We start from the raw sequence: 9,957 nt of genomic DNA on the forward strand, positions 1-9,957 counted from the left end.
CACTATTCTGTATACTTCTGGCCCTTCTTTTGACACTGTGTTAACAACCCTCCAGGCGAGCTTCAATGCCATACAACTCTCCTTCCGTGGCCTCCAACTGCTCTTAAATACAAGTAAAACCAAATGCATGCTCTTCAACCGATCGCTGCCTGCTCCTGCCCGCCTGTCCAACATCACTACTTTGGACGGCTCTGACTTAGAATATGTGGACAACTACAAATACCTAGGTGTCTGGTTAGACTGTAAACTCTCCTTCCAGACCCACATCAAACATCTCCAATCCAAAGTCAAATCTAGAATTGGCTTCCTATTCCGCAACAAAGCATCCTTTACTCATGCTGCCAAACATACCCTTGTAAAACTGACCATCCTACCAATCCTCGACTTCGGTGATGTCATTTACAAAATAGCCTCCAAAACCCTTCTCAATAAATTGGATGCAGTCTATCACAGTGCCATCCGTTTTGTCACCAAAGCCCCATATACTACCCACCACTGCGACCTGTACACTCTCGTTGGCTGGCCCTCGCTTCATACTCGTCGCCAAACCCACTGGTTCCAGGTCATCTACAAGACCCTGCTAGGTAAAGTCCCCCCTTATCTCAGCTCGCTGGTCACCATAGCAGCACCTACCTGTAGCACGCGCTCCAGCAGGTATATCTCTCTAGTCACCCCCAAAACCAATTCTTCCTTTGGACGCCTCTCCTTCCAGTTCTCTGCTGCCAATGACTGGAACGAACTACAAAAATCTCTGAAACTGGAAACACCTATCTCCCTCACTAGCTTTAAGCACCAGCTGTCAGAGCAGCTCATAGATTACTGCACCTGTACATAACCCATCTACAATTTAGCCCAAACAACTACCTCTTTACCTACTGTATTTATTTATTAATTTATTTTGCTCCTTTGCACCCCATTATTTCTGTCTCTACTTTGCACTTTCTTCCAATGCAAACCAACCATTCCAGTGTTTTTTTGTTTTGTTTTTATTTTACTTGCTGTGTTGTACTCACTTCGCCTCCATGGCCTTTTTATATTTTTATTTATTTATACATATATCTGTTTGCCTTCACCTCCCTTATCTCACCTCACTTGCTCACATTGTATATAGACTTATTTTTTTTCCCACTGTATTATTGACTATATGTTTGTTTTTACTCCATGTGTAACTATGTGTTGTTGTATGTGTCGAACTGCTTTGCTTTATCTTGGCCAGGTCGCAATTGTAAATGAGAACGTGTTCTCAATTTGCCTACCTGGTTAAATAAAGGTTAAATAAAATAAAAATAAAATAAAAAAATGTCGAGGATAATATATCTCGTTAGTAATGAGTCAGAAGATTACATACACTAAGTTGACTGTGCCTTTAAACAGCTAGCAAAAGTATCTATATCCACAGCAAAACGAGTCCTATATCGACATAACCTGAAAGGCCGCTCAGCAAGGAAGAAGCCACTACTCCAAAACCGCCATAAAAAAAGCCAGACTATGGTTTGCAACTGCACACGGGGACAAAGATCGTACTTTTTGGAGAAATGTCCTCTGGTCTGATGAAACAAAAATATAACTGTTTGGCCGTAATGGCCATTGTTATGTTTAGAGGAAAAAGGGGTAGGCTTGCAAGCCGAATAACCCCATCCCCACCGTGAAGCACGGAAGTGGCAGCATCATGTTGTGGGGTGCTTTGCTGCAGAAGGGCCTGGTGCACTTCACAAAATAGATGGCATCATGAGGAAAGAAAATCATGTGGATATATTGAAGCAATATCTCAAGACATCAGTCAGGAAGTTCAAGCTTGGGTCTTCCAAATGAACAATGACCCCAAGCATACTTCCAAAGTTGTGGCAAAATGGCTTAAGGACAACAAAGTCAAGGTATTGGAGTGGCCATCACAAAGCCCTGACCTCAATCCTGCAGAAAATTTGTGGGCAGAACTTAAAAAGCGTTTGCGAGAAAGGAGGCCGACAAACCTGACTCAGTTACACCAGCTCTGTCAGGAGGAATGGGCCAAAATTCACCCAACTTATTGTGGGAAGCTGGTGGAAGGCTACCCAAAACGTTTGACCCATTTTAGAGGCAATGCTACAAAATACTAATTGAGTGTATGTCAACTTCTGAACTACTTGGAATGTGATGAAAGAAATTAAAGCTGAAATAAATCCTTCTCTTTATTATTATTCTGACATTTCACATTCTTAAAATAAAGTGGTGATCCTAAAACTGAATTTTTACTTGGATTAAATGTCAAGAATTGTGAAACTGAGTTTAAATGTATTTGGCTAAGGCGTATGTAAACTTCCGACTTCAACTATAGCTCTGTTAACATATAAACTCAGCAAAAAAAGCAACATCCCTTTTTCAGGACTCTGTCTTTCAAAGATAATTCGTAAAAATCCAAGTAACTTCACTGTTCTTCATTGTAAAGGGTTTAAACACTGTTTCCCATGCTTATTCAAAGAACCATAAACAATTAATGAACATGCACCTGTGGAACGGTTGTTAAGACACCAACAGCTTACAGATGGTAGGCAATTAAGGTTACAGTTATGAAAACTTAGGACGCTGAAGAGGCCTTTCTACTGACTCTGAAAAACACCAAAAGAAAGATGAACAGGGTCCCTGCTCATCTGCGTGAACGTGCCTTAGGCATGCTGCAAGGAGTCATGAAGACTGCATATGTGGCCAGGGCAATAAATTGCAATGTCTGTACTGTGAGACGCCTAAGACGGCGCTACAGGGAGACAGGACGGACAGCTGATCATCCTCGCAGTGGCAGACCACATGTAACAGCACCTGCACAGGATCGGTACATCCGAATATCACACCTGCGGGACAGGTACAGGATGGCAACAACAACTGTCCGAGTTACAGCAGGAACCCACAATCCCTCCATCAGTGCTCAAGACTGTCCGCAATAGGCTGAGCGAGGCTGGACTGAGGGCTTGTAGGCCTGTTGTAAGGCAGGTCGTCACCAGACATCACCGGAATCAACGTCGGCTATGGACGCAGACCCACCGTCGCTGGACCAGACAGGACTGGCAAAAAGTGCTCTTCACTGACGAGTCGCGGTTTTGTCTCACCAGGGGTGATGGTCGGATTTGCGTTTATCGTCGAAGGAATGAGCGTTACACGAGGCCTGTACTCTGGAGCAGGATCGACCCTTCACCCTTTGGAGGTGAAGGGTCCGTCATGGTATGGGGTGGTGAGTCACATCATCATCCGACTGAGCTTGTTGTCATTGCAGGCAATCTCAACGCTGTGCGTTACAGGGAAGACATCCTCCTCCCTCATGGGGTACCCTTCCTGCAGGCTCATCCTGACATGACCCTCCAGCATGACAGTGCCACGAGCCATACTGCTCGTTCTGTGCGTGATTTCCTGCAAGACAGGAATGTCAGTGTTCTGCCATGGCCAGCGAAGAGCCCGGATCTCAATCCCATTGAGCAAGTCTGGAACCTGTTGGATTCCCCCCAGCTGGTGGCCACACCAGATCCTGACTGTTACTTTGGATTTTGACCCCCCCCCCCCTCCCCTTTGTTCAGGGACACATTATTCCATTTATGTTAGTCACATGTCTGTGGAACTTGTTCAGTTTATGTCAGTTGTTGAATCTTGTTATGGAAAAATGCCATTCCATCAAACTGAGGAGGGACGTGTACTGTAGGGTTTGTGGTGACCAGCTATGAGAACTGTTCAGAATAATGAGAGGGATCTGAAGGCTTTGTTTAAAGACTACAGACCTCCTGGAATGAGAAGAGATATGAGATCTCTGGCTGGCATCACTCACACTCCGGCACCTGCCTCTAGGTTCTTTGGGGTGTTTTTTCCTGGGTATGTAGTTGCATGTGCGTTAGATCTAATTCAAGACATATCTAGACACAGAAAATTGGCAATGCTACTCGAAATCACTCTTCTATTTTGACTGATCTTGCCAAATACATTGCCAATGTTGCTAAGAATAATTCTCCAAAACCAGATTGGACGCTTGCAACTTGGTTTGAATCCCTGTTTGGATTTTTTGGATATTTTTTTATTTTTTTTGCTTAATTGTGTTTTTTTTTGTACAATGTATTTATTGGCATTTATTTTTTTACAATTTACAATTTAACAATCATCAAAATATGACACAGATAATGCCCCGTTATTCCTTCCATCTACAGAAAACACCATGCTACATGGGGGCACGTTGTGCAAAACCCTTCCCTCCCCAACACAGGAACACCCCCCTCCCTCCCCTCTACCGGTATTAGCTTCACTTATTATCAACAAAAAAAGAAACAGAATGACCTTCACATTCCATGCTAGAAAATAAATGATTCAACACAAAAACAAATAATAAGAATACATGAATGAATGAAAGTAGTAATGAGGCAGCTAAGGTGACGTTTCTAGAAACTGCTGAAAGTCCCCCCAGACATCAGTAAATTCAAAGGGTTTATTATGTCAATTGTATCTTATTTTTTCAGATGGAATATAGGAAGATAGTTCCTTTAGTCACATCTGCTTGCTTGGCGGAGTGTCACTCTTCCATATAATAGCTGTGCATTTATTGGCTGCTTTGACTGCCAATTTAATGAATCTGGTTTTGCTACAAATATTAACTGGTAGAACAGAATCATCTCCAAGAATTATAAGGGAAGAATCTAGTGGTAGCGTCATATTAGTGACCTGTGATAAGATCTGAATAATGTCTTTCCAATAATTGCTTAGTTCAGGGCAGGACAAAAACATATGCTTAAGTGTGCCCACTCCTGTTTTACACCTTGGGCAAAATGTTGAATATTTAGAATTGATCTTATACAGTCTCTCTAGTGTAAAGTAGACCCAATATTGAATTGCATCAACTTGTGCCTTGTGTTAAATGAAAGACGCTGAGCATCTAAAAAGAGCTTTCCCCATTTCTCAACCTCAAAAATTAGACCACGGTCAACATGCCACTTCATGCAAGCTTTCAGAGGTTCATCATTCCTCAACAGAGCTTGAAGAGCAGAGTACATGTAGGAAATGACACCTTTTACCCCTTTCCTTTCTAGCCACAGTTTATTAGTTTTAGGTTTACTCATGGGCTGAATCCTACCTCCCTTCTGAGTGGCAAAATAATGCCTAACCTGTAAGTACTTGAAGAAATGAGTTAGAGGTAACTGAAAATGAAATGCCAGTTGTTGAAAGGATAGTAGTTCACCTTCTCTATAGAGATTACCAAATGTTTTAATTCCTTTGTTGAACCAAGAAAATGTAACACCATCTCTCAGGGCTTTGGGTAAGATGGGGTTATTATAGAAAGGTGTTTGTCCATATATACATCTAAGCCCTTCTGTTTGTTTACAGACTTTAATCCATATATTTAAAGTGTTTTTAATGAAAGGGTTGTTTATGAGATTTAGCAAAGCTTTAGGTGGGCTAATATAAGATATAGATGCCAATGTAGCAGGGGTCAGACACTCCTCCTCTATCTGTCTCCAAGAAGGTGAACTTGTTGTTGTATCTTGCCATACCCCCACAGCCTTTAACTGAGATGCTCAGTAATACAAATGAAAGTCAGGTAGAGTAAGTCCTCCTTCTGAGTATGGTTTGCATAAAGTTGTGAGTTTCACTCTGGGGGGTTTCCCTTTCCACAGAAATTAAGAAACTTTCCTATTAAGTTGTTTGAAAAAAACGTTGGGAATAGGAAAAGGTACAAGGATTTTGGTAATATACTTTACACAATTGACCCGCCCAATAAGAGGAATTGGTAAATCCCACCATCTATCCAATTCTTCCCCAACCTTTTTGAGAAGTGGAGTATAGTTCAGTTGATATGTCTTAATCATTTCAGAGGGAATTTGCAATCCAAGATATGTAATTTTCTGTGGTTTCCAAAAAGCGTCTGGTCTAAGATTGAGTTCTGCATAGCTGCCCTGTTAAAAGGCATACTTATACTCTTCGATAGAATTTGGGACCTTTTCAGGATATAAAATAACCTATCAGGATGCCAACTAATGCTTGGAGTGAAATTTATAGTTTAGTGAGATAAAGTAAAATGTCATCGGCATATAGCGAGAGCAGATGTTCATGCCCACCTATACGAACACCATGGATGGATGGATGGATGAGATCTAAAAGCTTCTGCCGGTGGCTCTAAAGCCAAAGAAAAAAAGGAGTGGACTAGCGGGACAACCCTGTCTTGTGCCACGTCATAAAGGGAACTGTGAGGAAATGTTTCCATTAGTCAGGATCTGAGCTACCAGACATTTGTACAGTAATCTAGTCAGACCAACATACTTAGGTCCAATATTCATCCTCTGTTGTCACAACTTCCACCGAAGGTGGCTCCTCTCCCTGTTCGGGCGGTGCTCGGCGGTTGTCGTCGCCGGCCTACTAGCTGCCACCGATCCATTTTTCCTTTTCGTTTGTGTCTGTTTTGTATTGTTTACACCTGTGTCCTATTAGTTGATTTCGGGGGGTTTATTTACCTACGATGCCTGCTAGTCTTTGTGCGGGATTGTTTGCTGTGGTATCTTTGTTAGGGGTGCCTGTCTGCACCACAGGGTTTTCTTTTCATGGCAGTTTGTACCATTTGGTATGTGTTTAGGAGTAGCGGTTTCTCCTCCGTGTCTGACGTTTATTTCCCTGTGGGTGGCGACCTCGTTTGAGCGTATTCTCCCCCGTGTTGTTGCTGAGTGGGATGCCTTAAATAAACGATTGTGACACTGGGACTTCCTTGTTCTCCTGCTCCTGATTCCTGCACCTCCCTCCTTTTAAGGAGGCTCGTAAAACTTCAAACAGGTAGTTCCATTCTATGCGGTCAAAAGCTTTTTCCCCATCTAATGAAGCCGCCACTACAGATTCTTGGTCATTCTCTACATAATGCATAATATTAAATAATCTTTTGATATTATCAGGAGATGAGCGGTTTCTTACAAAGCCTGTTTGGTCCATATCAACCAAGTCCGGAAGAACCTTATCCAGTCTAAGAGCTATGAGTTTCGCAAGAATCATATATGAAGTGTTCAATAGAGATATTGGTCTATACGACCCACAAAGCAGAGGATCTTTGCCAGGTTTTAACAAAACTGTGATCACCGCCTGTTCAAGTGTGTCTGGGAGCTTTTCTGTCTCTATGGCATAATTAAACATACTGCAAAGAGGCTCAATTAGTTTGGGTAAAAAGGATTGATAGAATTCAATAGGGAATCTGTCTAACCCTGGCGATTTTCCCCCAGCAGTGTTGAAAAGGGATTCCCTAATTTCCTCTGATGTAATCTCTTTCTCCAAGTGCTCTCTATCCTCGTCAGTTAAAGTTTGTACATTGAGTTTGTTCAAAAACTCATGCATTGTGGCAGGGGCATCCCCTTCAGACTTGTACAATGTTTCGTAAAACTCCATGAAGACTAGATTAATTTCCTCAGGACTGTGAACAGCTGTGTTATTGGGTAGCTTAATAGAGCTAATAACTCTCCTAGCATCCTCTTGTCTTATCTGCCAAGCAAGCAACTTTGCTGCTTTATCTCCATGTTCGTAGTAGTTTTGTTTTGTTCTCCTACGAGCATTTTCTGCTTCATGGGTCGTCAGGGTGTTATATTCCAATCGATTTGAGTCAAATCTTTGTAGAGTTGAGTCGTCAAATGTTACACTATGTTCATTTTCCAGGTCTCTGATTTCATTGTCCAACGAATTTACTTGAGCCTTATACATCTTACGAGCACCTGAACTAAAATATATGATTTGCCCCCTCAGATATGTATGGAGAGCTTTCCAAAAATTAGGGGGAGGCAGAGTTGTTATTGGTGCTAAAAAATATGTCGTCTATATGAGTGTTCAGAAATGTTACAAATGTGGGATTATTTAGTAAGTATGTGCCAAACCTCCATCTTCTTGAGGGTGGCTGTGCTCTACTGACTGGTACTGAAGCCAACAGGGCTGAATGATCTGATAGACATCTTGGTAAGTACTTACAGCCAGTAGTTAAGCTTCCCTTGGCTGCAGGAATAAGAAGGGGAGTAAATGGACAGGGGAGTAAAATGAGTATTCTTTAACCTTTTAGTTGTGAAATCTCCATAAGCCTACAAGTCCAAAGTGTTTCATTTCTGCTTTTAAGATTTTAGCTGCCTGTGTGAGGCTGATAATATTAGATCATATTAGAGGAAGATCTATCACTGGAAGGGTCCAGTACCAGCATTACGCACTCCTGCCACCATTACGCACACCTGCCTTCCCCCGTCACACGCATCAGTGACTATTTGACTCACCTGGACTCAATCACCTCTGTCATTACCTCCCCTATATCTGTCTGTTCCCCGCTACAGCATTGGTTGTCTTATGTCCTTGTATACCCATGTGCTGACGCTGTTCCATGTCTGTTCCTGATTAAATGTTTGACTCCCCGTACCTGCTTCGTTACTCCAGCGTCGGTCCTTACAGATTGTAGGTTTTAGCTTTATGATTTATTATAGTGATATCATTTTCTAGAATCTCCTTTTTGATAGAAGCTCAAATCTAAATGTTTACTTTAAAATGTAATTATTGTTATCGCACGAGTGATAAAAGGATGAAATTTACTTTGCATCTTATCTTTGGTGTCATAAACAATCCTAGGTTCCTGTCTAGAGAGGAGGGGGAGGGCTCCCTCCGGAGGAACAGCTGGCAGAACACCCAGAATATGTTCTTTAAGATAGAAGGAGCCAGTCACATGTGTGAACCGATCCAATGAAGCATGTTTAGATAGCAGTATATAAGGGTCTATGTAAGGAGCTCACTTCAGACTGGTACTAATGCATCTAAGTTTGACTGTGACCTCTCCAGCTTGCTGACAATAGAGTGACTCATTTAATATTGACTGAGTGTCCTATATAAGAATTTCCATAACACCACTAATGTAGTTTTTTGGGTTATCTGCACTTTACTATGTATATTTTTACCAACTTTTACTTCACTACGTTCCTAAAGATATATATTTTTTTACTCCATACATTTTCCCTGACACCCAAAGGTACTTGTTACATTCTGACAGGAAAATTATCCAATTCAAACCCTCATCAGAACATCCCTGGTCATCCCTACTGCCTCTGATCTGGTGGACTCATTAAACAAATGCTTCGTTTGTAAATTATGTTGGAGTATGCCCCTGGCTATCCGTCAATAAAATTGTGCTGTCTGGTTTGCTTAATATAAGGAATTTGAAATGGTTTATTCTTTTACTTTTGACACTTAAGCACATTTAAAACCAAATACTTTTACGCAAGTAGTATTTTACTTTGTGACTTTCACTTTTACTTGAGTCCTTTTCTATTAAGTTGTCTTTACTTTTACTCAATGACAATTTTATAATTTTTCTGCCACTGGCTTCGGGACAAGTCTCTGAATGTCCTTGAGTGGCCCAGACTTGAACCTGAACGAACCTCTCTGGAGAGACCTGAAAATAGCTGTGCAGCGACACTCCCCGTCCAACCTGACAGCGCTTGAGAGGATCTGCAGAGAAGAATGGGAGAAACTCCCCAAACAGGTGTGCCTAGCTTGTGATGGCATACCCAAGAAGACTCAAGGCTGTAATCGCTGCCAAAGTAAAGGGTCTGAATACTTATATAAATGTGATATTTCTATTTTATTTTATACATTTGCAAACATTTCTAAAAAAACATTTTTGCTTTGTCCATTATGGGGAATTGTGTGTAGATTGTCTGTACATATTCAAGTACGGGAATGTATTAGTCACAACAAAAATATGTAGGCAGATAACGGAAATATGAAGACCTATGACATGTTATGGCTTCTTTTATAAGACAACAGTAAATGAGAAATTGGTCAGCTATTAATTGACAAATAGTCTTACATTGAATGCTAGGCCTACCTTCCTACACTGAGCTCATAATAAACAAATAGGCTACCAGACCAGTCTGCTTACCAAGAAACATTCATTCATGCCCTAAGCAAAGGAGGTATGCAAATTCATGTATAAGATTGTGTAAACAGATAGCAGGC

Source organism: Salvelinus fontinalis, chromosome 9 (assembly GCF_029448725.1).
Source record: "Salvelinus fontinalis isolate EN_2023a chromosome 9, ASM2944872v1, whole genome shotgun sequence".
Lineage (NCBI taxonomy): Eukaryota > Metazoa > Chordata > Actinopteri > Salmoniformes > Salmonidae > Salvelinus > Salvelinus fontinalis.